Source organism: Ambystoma mexicanum, chromosome 6q, assembly GCF_040938575.1.
Source record: "Ambystoma mexicanum isolate Mex_15411 chromosome 6q, UKY_AmexF1_1, whole genome shotgun sequence".
NCBI classification, from domain to species: domain Eukaryota; kingdom Metazoa; phylum Chordata; class Amphibia; order Caudata; family Ambystomatidae; genus Ambystoma; species Ambystoma mexicanum.
Window position 1 is genome coordinate 1,581,253,625 of NC_090937.1, and position 11,946 is coordinate 1,581,265,570.

An 11,946-nucleotide genomic window follows, 5' to 3' on the forward strand; every position below is an offset into this window, starting at 1 on the left:
TCTTTTCATGTGTATACATTTAATTCATGACAGTGCACAGTGCCCAACTCCCCACATTCCCTGTGTGCATGTCCACATAGACCCAGTGTACAATGTGTTACTGACACATATCTATAGACGTCCCTGTGGGTCAGAAGTATTCGTCAATCATTGATTGGCGTACTGCACGGCCATCTTGTGCATCACGTACTGGCAGGGGTGCTGCTTCTCCTCCGTCTTCATTCTCATCATCCTCACTCGGTGCATGCATGTCAATGTCAGGTGGCAGTGGTACATTTCTCCGGACACACATGTTGTGCAGCATGACACAGGCCATGGTGATCTTTGCCACCTTCTCAGGCCTATAAAGGAGTGCTCCACCAGACCTGCTTTGGCAGCGGAACCGCGCCTTCAACAGGCCAAAGGTCTGCTCAATCACAACACGGGTACGGGTATGAACCTGATTGTACTCCTCTTCATGGCTGTTCCGCGGGTTCCGCAGAGGGGTAAGTAGCCACAGCTTCAAGGGATATCCTCCATCACCTGCAAGCGAATACAAATAGGTCTGTGTGAGTCACTCTGAGCTGCCACCTTCAGGATTCAGAGCCATGGCCACAGCTATTTGCTGTTACACATGCACATGTCCCTGTACGTATGCACAAATATTATTTAGATGCATTGTATACTGCAATATGGTGTGGTAGTCTGGATGGCATTGTACAGATGATGCAGGGTAAATTCTTGCATGCTGATGCGGATGTACTGTGGTTGCAGGACAATGTTTAGCCTCCCATTTTTTCTGTATATGCTACACAGTGCATGGTCACACTAGCCACATTGGCACAGTTGCAATCATGTTTAGTCATGCATTGCTTGACATACCCATGGTGGCCATGTAGTGGGTCTTACATGTTGTCAGTGATATACGACATTGGTCCAATGTGTGCCAGTGATGTGTCATGTTCGGGTTGGGAGGTTCAGGTCAGGAGTGTTTAGCTCTGCATGCATTGTCCACTCACCGCCCATTCCCACCCTGGTGGAGTATGCATCCCCCCAAATCCCACCCAGGTGGAGTATGCACCCCCCCAATCCCACCCAGGTGGAGTATGTATCCCCCCCACCTCAAAACCCTGATGCACTGCCATGGGCCAGTCAGGCAACTCACCAAGCAGCCAGGCACAACATCCAGCATGTCGCTCCATGTGACGGGGTAGCGTGGAGGTACGCAGCACCATGGCATCATGTGTCGATTCAGGATATTGGGCACAACAATGTGTGATGATCTTGCTGGAGTCACATACCATCTGCACATTGATGGAGTGCTATTGCTTGCGATTGCGGTACACCGCCTCTAGGGCATGGGGGACTACCAATTCAACATGGGTGCAGTCGAGGGCACCAACACAATTGGGCATGCCTGCCAGTGCATGGAAGCCTACTTTGGAGTTGGCTATCTCCTGAGCAGTCCATGGTAGGGATATGTGGGTGCTAGCGTGCTTCAGGAGGGCATCCAGCACTTGGGTCAGCATGCGATAAAATAGTGGTTGTGAAATGCCATGCAGCTAGCCCACTGTGTGCTGGTAGGTGCCTGTGGCCAGGAAGTGGAGCACAGACACCACCTTTAGTAGCGGGGGGATGGCAGTGCGTATTTCTCTGAGGCTGACAATGTCGTTGTGTATCACGTACACTATGGTGGTGATGGTGTACCGGGCCAACCGGTACAGGGTGTGGATCTGCTCAGGGGTTAGATTGAATGGACTGGGTCTGATGCGAGGGATTGGTGGCTGCCAGCGAGGTACTACTGGCTGCACTGGTGGTAATTGCTGGCCCTGTCTCAACTTCCTTCTCCTCCTGCGTTTCCTCTGTGCTGCCTGTTGCTGTGGCTGTAGTTGTTGTTGTAGTTGCTGTTGTTGCTGTAGTTGTAGCAGTATAGGCATGTTCTCCAGACCCATGATTGAAACAGCTAGTGGTATCATTTTGGTGTAGGAAGGGGTGTGGTGTGTGGGTGTACTCCTTTTATACTGGGACAGGCTCCATTGACTCCACCTGTGGTGATTGTGTGCACCTGTGGCAGTTGCCTTGACTGCAGATGGCTGTTTACGGGTGGTCCGCGATGCCTGTATGGCCGCCATCGTGAAGGCCCTAATTACCGCCCTCGGGATGCCGGTAATTGCATGCCCGTGTGAGTTGTGATGTCCTCCTATTACCAGCATCCCGGTATTTACTCCGTGAAGGGGCGCATGTACGCGTGTGTGCTGGAATGAAGGGGCACGGTACGGACGGTGGCGGTATTGGCGGGTTGTCGGCTCGTAATGCCCCAGACCCATTAACGATGCCGGTATTACCATTCTGCCTTCATTTTTTCATTACCTCCATTCTCGTAATGAGGCCCCATGTCTTTGTCTTAATAGACCTTTTTTTATCACCTAGTTTCTTATAATAAAATGGTTCTTGTCCTCTCTTGGATCGGGTGTTAATGAGGCCTGGATCAGGAATGATGGAACCAACATATCCCATAAAAGCTATCAGGATTTCTTCTTCCTCACTTATCGTCCAATTGGGATACCATGTCTTGCCTTTGGACTCTCTCCCCTCAGTTCCCAAGGACCCTGACCAGGTGATCCTACCTCGCTTGTCCGCACCAGGGTTGGGATCCAAGAGCGATGGCCCTCCCCTGGCCACCTGAGCAACGGATCTCCGGGGACTACTTGTGAGAAAGCCCTCAAGTTTCTCACACTTTGTTTAAACTTTCTATCAATTTTCATTATTTCGTTGTTTTATTATTCTCTTATTTATTTATTATTCTCCTTTGATTTTTACCCTCCTGATTGAAGCGAATATCTTGATTTAAAAATCTGAGGGTCTCCTTCATTTTTTCCTATCGTTTCCTATCTCCTAATCTGGACACAATCAAAGTTTTATACTGACATATTTATAACACCATACACATTAAATTGTCAGTGTATGCCTTCCTTTACTATCCTTAGTAAATGTATTTCATCTTACTTTTTATCCCATTTTGGAGTTGTATATGTACTCTTCTTTTTGGCCTTGCCTCAGTATTCCTTAAATAATACCCCTACTTCGAGTTTTAATGCACACTCTTCAGCCCCTCTTGGAACCGGGAACATGAGGTATCTATTTCTCTTCTTTCACATACCTAAAAAGTCCTGGTACTTCTATACGTATATTTACAATACAGTCCCTCCTCCTATTTTTGCCACCTTCATTGTTCTAGTTACATCCGTGGCTCAGCTCGAGTCCCTCATCATCGACTCTTCCCCAATCGACCAATTTGCTTCAGTCCGTGGGGAACCTGCGGGCACCGGACAGGAATTTCATCAAAAGGGGAACCTGCTGACCGATTCTTCTCATCATGTGTATTTGCACGCCGAATTCCACAGGAAGCACCACAGTCTTCTGGCTAATGGCAGAATCAATTGAGAGTCTGAGAGTCTTGATCTGAGCCTAGGCTGATTAGACCAGAACCATCTTCACAACTACCAAAATGTGCTCTAGCACCTTGATGCATCTCATGTGCTAGATGGAATTACCAATAATGATCTCGGACCCAAATAACCAGACAGACTCAAAGAATATGGCAAAGTACTACTTTATTATCGACATAGAATAAAGTAGGCCAATTTGGCGAACATCAAGCAGTAGTTCATGCGTTCACACCCAAATGTGATTATACAAAGTTATATAGCTCAATATGCATCATTTATGACATCGTCCTCCATGGCAAACTGTAAAACTTATCGAAAGGAGGGATTGATTAAGGGAACATATGTATAAATGTTAATATATTATTATTATATATGATATTATCTGGTGGGTACGCCTTAAACCATCTCTACATTTCTTTGCTACATTGAATAGCAGTTTGCTACATAGACCCTCTGTTTGGGTGGCATAGTTTTCCAAAACGAAACTCAGGTGCTGAGATTAATGCCATACTACTCTCAATTAGTCCATCATCTCTCCTCGGCCAGGCCCCAAGCCAAGGCTTCTCCTTTGTAGTTTACCTCAAAGCCTGTTCTCAGTTCTGGAAATATTAAAGGGAGTGTAGGCACACCATTATATTCCTTTGGGCATAATGAATAGCACTTGTTTTCGACTTCTGAATCATGTGTGAGGAGACCACAAATGTGTCCATCTCCACCTATTTACTGCTAATTGATTCAATTGAGCTGGGTGTCATTACCCTTCTTGGCCTCTGAAGACTTGCTCACTCCATCTTGTAACAGTTTATTGAGAAGCCACCCTGAACACAGGGAGTTCCTTCCCTCCCCACTCAAGTGGTTACGCAAAAAACTGTTAAAATATTCTTTTTTAGCCCTATCTCAGACACATATCTTGCCCCTTGGATCCCTCACCACTGAGCTAACAATGAACTAAGAACCAGGCCGGTGTACAGGAAATATATTGGTATTTATTTAAATAAAAAGTTATAGAAATTAGCAGAAGAAATCTCAAAAACTATTTTATCCGTGGCACAACACAGTCAACTTCTCTCAGCATAAGCAAATTACAAAAGTGAGTTAAAAATAACACAATCAAAATTATTCACTTTCTGCAAATTTCACTTTACAGAATAATTACACTGATCAATAACAAAGGCACTTCATGCAATGTTGTGCGATTTTGATTTTCCTGTAGACTTAAAGGCTAGCTGTAGGATTTCAAAATTGGTAATGATGATTTCACCCACACTTTTGGTTTAAAATAAACACAGGGTGATGTATCGGTTTGTTTTTCAGACACCCCCTCCCCCCTGTTTTGGTCTATGTTGGGAAGTCAGACAGAAAAATTGGAATGCTTTGGGGAATTTGGGATTTCAGACGCCCCTGTGTTGCGGAAGCTGGATAAAAAGGTTGACCTGATCTAAGAACACAGAATCTCCTCTTCCTTAAAGAAGTCGGGGTTGGCAGGACAAAAAGGTTTACCCAATAAAATTATAGGCTCTAGTTTTCAGCGCATACTGGGAAGTGAGCTTTGTTACTTTCGTATTTTAACAAAATTCACCCTATAGTGTTCTGCCAAATGGGAAATTAATTAATATATCTAGTTATATAAACTATGGATCCCCCTCCCCCCACCCTCTATAAAGGGAAAGGATTTAAGGCATGCAGACTCCTCCACCTTTTGGTTTCTCATTGCTCAGTTCTACCTATATAGCAAACCTCTGTTTAAGTTTCAAGAAAGCCAGCTGCATCTCAGAACACTCTGGAAAGATAGGGCAGGGGTCTGGTCACTCCACTTTTAAAGATGGCCTCACCCTCTCCACCATAGGACCCAATCAGCTTTGAGGCCTTCCTAGGAATAGACAGCACCACCCAGATGCACTCTCAGCAATCTCCACTTGTGTCTCCTTACAGCTGTCAGATGGTAAGTTTCAGAAGCCTTCTTGATGGTCTGTCTCTTGTCTGTCTGTCCTGTCTTTTCCGCCCCTTATATGGCAGTGATGACACCACCAATTTTACAATCTTGGGGAAGTACTCTGCAATAATTCCTGCCACTAGGTTTGGACAGTTACCTTTCTGTCTCCTCCCAAACCCAACCTCCAAGTCAGGATTGGTTTAGGGGTCTGGAGCAACATATGGCAATTGCCATTTGTAATCGCCCTTTGTTCTCCTTTCAACTTTTTGGCAAAAGCTAGTTATGTATCACAACTTCATAATTTTACTAGCAACTGCCACACTAAGCATATTTTAGGATTCAAATAATCATGGAGAATTAGATAAGCTGAACACCAAATCCGTACCATGTAGCACGGTCATGTGGCACCTTTCTGCTGTTTCCATAAAAGGCACAACAGTTATGAATATGTAGGTTATTAAGGATATCCATAATTTCATTTTCCAACCGCTCACCAACTCTCACATTTGGAACATGTTCAGATCAGCCAGAGACCTAGCTTAACTGGCCATTTCAGTTCCCAGAGTCACAGGTAGATGAATTTTATATCCCCAAAATCGCCTGGAGATTACATAAAAAATTGTACATAGATGAAATCCATCTGCCTTATGATGGCTGAGCAAAAGGCCTAAACGATAAAAGTCCTTTAAATTAATTGTGAAACCTTCATGGGAAACAAGTGGCCCTCCTCCTGCCTTCCGGCCATTTGTTTTCACTGGGTCAGCCTGTACTCAGAGTTTTTCTATCCGTCTCCTTTGTGTTGAAAGCTTGCTCTTTTAAGTGGGTGCCCCCATTTTTACACATATTGGTCATGCTCCAGCCAAGGGTAACTTTTCTTGTAGTGAATGCATTCAGAGCCAGCATGTCTGGAGAACACTGCATTTTGACACCTTTAGCAGGACATTTTATTGCAATTAGTAATTCGATGGGAGATGTGACATCCAGGCTAGGAGTGGGAGATTTCCTTGTGATGTTTTACCCCAGCCAGCCAACAAAAGGATCTGCTTGTGGCTGGCACTTTCCATGAAGACAAAGTGTCTTTTCAAAGTATCACTGGAGTTTTATAGGTGAAACATAATATACATTGCGTTTTGTTAACCCGCTCATCATGTTTTGTTTTTCTGTAAGCAGTGATACTTTTAAAAAAAACCTTTTTAAAACATTTTATTTGCACACACCTATGCAGGCCATTTTTCTTTTCAATGTTTAAAACTCCTGTTTTCCATGTGACAGGGATCTTTGATTCCTCCTTGTTTTGTAAATTAAAATGCTGATTATCATTTGGTAATGACAGGTAGGCCCCTTTCCACGTGGTGCTTAAATTTTAGTTGAAAAACAAAAAGAAAGGCCAGGCCGTTTTTGTTTCAGTGTTTAAAATCTTGCTATTCATGTGAAAGGGACTTCTGTTTTCAGGCCTTCAAATGCACCCTACAATCTTGCATAGGTTTTCCACACCTTTAATTGTTCAATACTTGGCTCTTGCAGTTGTTTTCTTCTTTCCTTATTCTAAGAGAAATATGTCTTACATACATGGCTTATCCTTTTCGAGTCCCTTTGTGCTGTGCAATTATTCCTTGAAGTAGCATCCTTGATCCCAGCTCAATAGACTCCCCTTTATTCTTTCCACAAAGCTGTTTTTCCAGCATCTCCTGACTCTGCAGCCCGGGTCTGTCGCCGAGGTAGCTTGATTGGTTTCAATACGAGTCTGATGTCCATCTTTCCATCATGGCGCTTTAGCCACGTTGTGCTTTCCTCTGCAGCAAATTTTTATATGTCTCATCTATCTTGCGTTACTGCTTATATTCCCTTATTATTCAGCAGGTTGCTTTTTCTTCTTTGCATATATGATTTCTTCATAATCGATTACATGTTCCTCTTGTTTCTTCAATTACATCTTTATTCTTTGAGTATTTGCATATCGTTTCAGTGCATCTCAATATCTTTCCTTCATGACATCACTCTGCTCTCGTCAGATTGTCACTAATAGCTCTGTGATATCCAATGGTTTATGCAGACATCCACCCACCCTCTCAGTGCGAGGGTACATTTGATACGGTTGTCCGAGTGCATATAATCTCTCATACACTCAATGTGGTATTGGGATGATACCTGGTGTCCCACATAGGGCTCTTCTGCTGTTTCAGTCTGATGGAGGTGAGGTGTTGGCAGCTAGAGATGGCGTGTCCACCTTCTCCTCTACACCCCCTCCTTACCTTCTTTCACTGTTTGCCGTCACTTTCGTGTTTCCGGCTGGTCTCTTCGCTGCAAACAAATCTGCCAAAACGGGTTGATGGTCCTCAAAGAAACCTATTGCTGCAACATGCACCGTGGCCCTGTTGCAAAGCTCATGAGCACATACATAACAGATGGGATTCACAATGACATACACAATTAGAGACTGGCAAGATAGCTCAGTGGGTTAAGCGCTCGCTCCTCTGATCTGTGTGTGCTCTGCAGGTTGCACATTTGAATCCTGGCAAGGCGACCTCAGCCTTTCATCCTTCCAAGGTCGATACATGAGTACCAACTCTGGTTGGGTGATATTGTATGTGTAAGCGCTACATAAATAACACATAAGTAGTTCCTAGGGATCATCAACGGGGGGATGCCGAGTTAAGATGATCATCACTTCACATCCGTTACATTTCAAGGGATGTGTTGCCTTAAATCTGATCACTTTAACTGTCTCTTAACTAAAGTGTTTTCAGTGAATATATACATATTCACTAGTTGCTTATGTGTAAGCATCCCTTGCTATCCATCGTTACTGGGGTATTTACAGAATTGTCCTCAGAAATTATCATTTCTGCCGGGGGGGGGGGGTGGTAAGAGAGGGGGGGCTCGGGCTAGTGGTCAGCATTTCCATTTCAGCTGACCAGGTGCTCCACTGGAAAAAAATAAGAAGATTGTACAGGCCGAAGAGAAGTAGCCAATCACCATTGGCAAGAGATAATGGGGGAGTCCCCGCACATGCACCCCCTATCCATCTCCCAACCTTCCCCGCCCCTGCCTTCCAACCCTCCCTTACACTCCTTACCAAAACATATCTATATACATTAATTTGCCACATTGCAATTTCATTGAAATAAAATGCTACAATGTGATTTCATTTGATGAAAGGACAGTACACGAAATGGGGCGTTCTGCCCTGTTTTAGTTAAAATAAAACATGGACGCTACGCAGTCAACAGGCTACCGTGGTACCATTTGTCAGAGGTGAACCAGACTTTTTACCACGGGACACCGTCTCCGAGTGGTATGGCAATAGTCCAATGGATGCTGGTGAGCCAATGGTCATAGCGAGCCTCCAGGTCTCGGCTATCTTTGGCGCAGAACATACAACACATTCTAACATGTGTCTCGGTGCACATGCAGACAGGCACATTATAACTTGTTGACTTTGAAAGTAGCCGATTAGTTTGATCTGAAATTCAGGTATTCGTTGAGATTAACTGGTTTGTCTTCTGGAGCTTTCCAAAACAGATTTGCTGGTATTTTCTTTACTAGATGGTTGTTTATTTATTTATTTATTTAAATTTTAATTTTTATAATGCGCCACACGCCCGTGGGCCCCAGGGTGTTGCTGGTATCCATCTCTACGGTACACATTTGATCAGCTAAGTCAGCTGGGTGCACGTCGAGTTGGACCTGTGGTTACCTGCGGATCTCTACAGCATATGCATTAGCCACCTGAGCTATCTGAGCACCTTTTCATTTGTGTGCATGGCTGGAGTGCTGGGAAACCACTCTCCTGAAGTCAGTGTGCTTCATTCTACTCACAAAGCCTCTTACATAAGTAAGAGGGCCACCCATCCTGCTGTATGACACCTCACCCAGGACCCTGGAATTTGCAATTGACCAATCATACAGTCTTTTTAGTAGATGCAGTTGCCGCATCCACTACCTCTATTATACACGTCGGTGGAAAAAAATAGTGTACACGAAATAGCGAAATTGTAACTTGGGGGGTAGGGGAATGGGTAGGCATGGCCATTGTGCAACACGTCTTAATGGGTTTTGGTCTGGGGAGGGTTGACAGCCAAGTGGGTGGAATGGGCAAAAGAAGGGGGTCCCCCTGTATAGATTGTAATGTTTTCTTCTCAATAGGAGTGGATAGGGTAGTCTAAGCAACTAGTCTCTAAGGCTCTTCCTACGACTGCACACTTCTCCAGTGCCACAAAGGCTCAGATCCCACATGGTCAGCTGATATTAAATGAGCACACCTTGCAAACAGCCTGGCCCTTTATCAAATATAAACTCTAAGCATTTAAACAGAGATATACACTTGACGAGTTTTTCAGAAATGAAGGGAAAAGGTTGGTTGTTTTCTTAGTGTTATGGGGAACCTCCAACATCTCCCCGAGGCGTACATAAATCCAGTGGGAGTTCAACCAGGCTGAAATGTCCTCCAGGCTGCATGCATGTATGCTCAGACAGTTTTCATTTGAGCTGTAAGTGCCATTGGGTGTGGTGTAATAAGGTTTTGTGCTTTAACTTTAAAAATAAAAGAAGGTTGAACATAGCAGTAAACAAGAGGTACATTGTTAACAGTAAAAATTCAAAGTACTGGAATTCAGTTCCCAATAGCTACCCCTCACTTCGACCTCTGATGTACGTACAGTGAAAAAACCCAAGAAAAGTTCGACGAGTGAAATGCTGAATCCAATAGAGAACATCATACAGAGCTAAGAAGTTCCAAAATGCAAATGACATTTTGTTCATAGCAGCTCAATCGGTGCCCTGCAGATTCCAGAGGAACCCGAAAGGGTTAATCACGGCTGGGATGCATCATGGGAGACCTAGAAAGCGTTCTCTCTTTGGCTACACGGACAGCTAGGATTCCTCGCGATCCTTTCCCCTTAAGGTACCCCAGCCGGCTCGGCTCCTTGGGCCTGCCACCCTGGCCGCGGCCTTCCCGCCGTCCCACGGAGGAGCTGTGATCTCAGCTGCCTCTGCAAGTGTGTCAGGTTTCCCGCAAAAGAGGAACATAGATAAGCTGGTATGAATTGCTGAGCAAATGCCAGGGCCTCCCCATCCAAGCAGGATCAGCTGTCCCTCCCTGGCTCATGAGTTTGAAGCTGCTCTCTCTAGATAAGGTCTCTATTATTCCAGCCTCCCGAGGCACTCTTATCTGCAGCTTCATTTCATTTTCCGCGCCAGACCCACTTGATGATTACATTTTGTGAGTCCAGGCTCTGAAGGCAGAAGGCTCTTTTTGCTCGATGGCTTTCCTACAAGATTCTTTTAAAGCCCCAGGAGATGTGGTCTTGCGCCCTGGCCTTTTGGATACACATCAGTCATGGCCGCCATTTCGTGCCTTGCTAATCAGACTGTTATCACACTTAGAGGGTGCTTAATGGCCTGCTGCTGTCAATCATGAAAGAAAGAACTTATCAGGAAGGGCTATAAGGAGTCCTTGGCTATTGGGTGTAACATTGCATTAGCCCCGATGGACATACTGATGTAAACCTAAAATTCATCCAGAACTATGAGCAGAAACCCTGGGCGTTATCTTCGCCTATGTAATTAAAAGGAAATGTTTTCCTGAACAGGGATAGAAGCGATTGTCATTCCAATTTATAAAAAGGAGCGATAGGTCAGATCCTAGAAATTACAGACCTATCGCCCTGTTGGATGCACCAGGAAAAATGTTCGCCTCGCTGATTTTACAACATCTAAACCAGTGGGTGATAGAGAGTGGGCATTTCGAGCGGCATCAGACGGGATTTATAAAAGGAGTGGGCACCATTGCGGAATATGGGTGGGTTGCTAGTAAATCTATGTAGATGGAGAGCCTTGGAGGAGAAGAAAGAGGTCTCTGACTTCGAACTCGCATCTGATAGCATGGATCTTAGTCGGTTGTGGGGTGATAGCATAGATCTTAATCAGTTGTGGGATAAACTCCGGGCTTGGAGCTGAACCACTTTTTTGGTGATTGAGGAATGATACTCAGACACTTCTATGCGGGTCAATCAACAGGAGGATTTGACAGCAAAAACTCCACCATGTAGAGGGGTTTAAGGAGGGATGTGTCCTGCCCCCTGCGTTATTCAACCTCCACATCTCGATGTTAAAATACTCCATGGAGACCACCATAGGTTTCCCGCCTTCTATCAATGGACATCCGTCTCTTGGTTGCCCTTTGCAAATGATTCGGTCGTAATAGACTAAACTCCTATAGAGCTCCAACGGCAGTTGTTGTCCGCACAGACGTATGCAAATGAGTACGTCTGGAAAAAGAAAGACAAAAGAGTCCCAGAAACAAGCTACCTATTGATGTCAACATACGGGTTGGAGACTTAGATTAATAGGAGGCAACTATAACTGAAAAATCTTGTGTGGGAGCATATATCACAAGATATGCTTTTTACTATGATCATGTATTGCTATATGTTGTTGTTCTTTCCAATTCTTTTAACAAATGTGGACCTTTGATGTCCTTGCTGTTTTAGCATGTACTAGATAAATAAAATCGATTATATATTTTGCAATACCAGGCTCTTGTCCGTATCTTGTGATATACACTTCCACACAAGATTTTTCAGT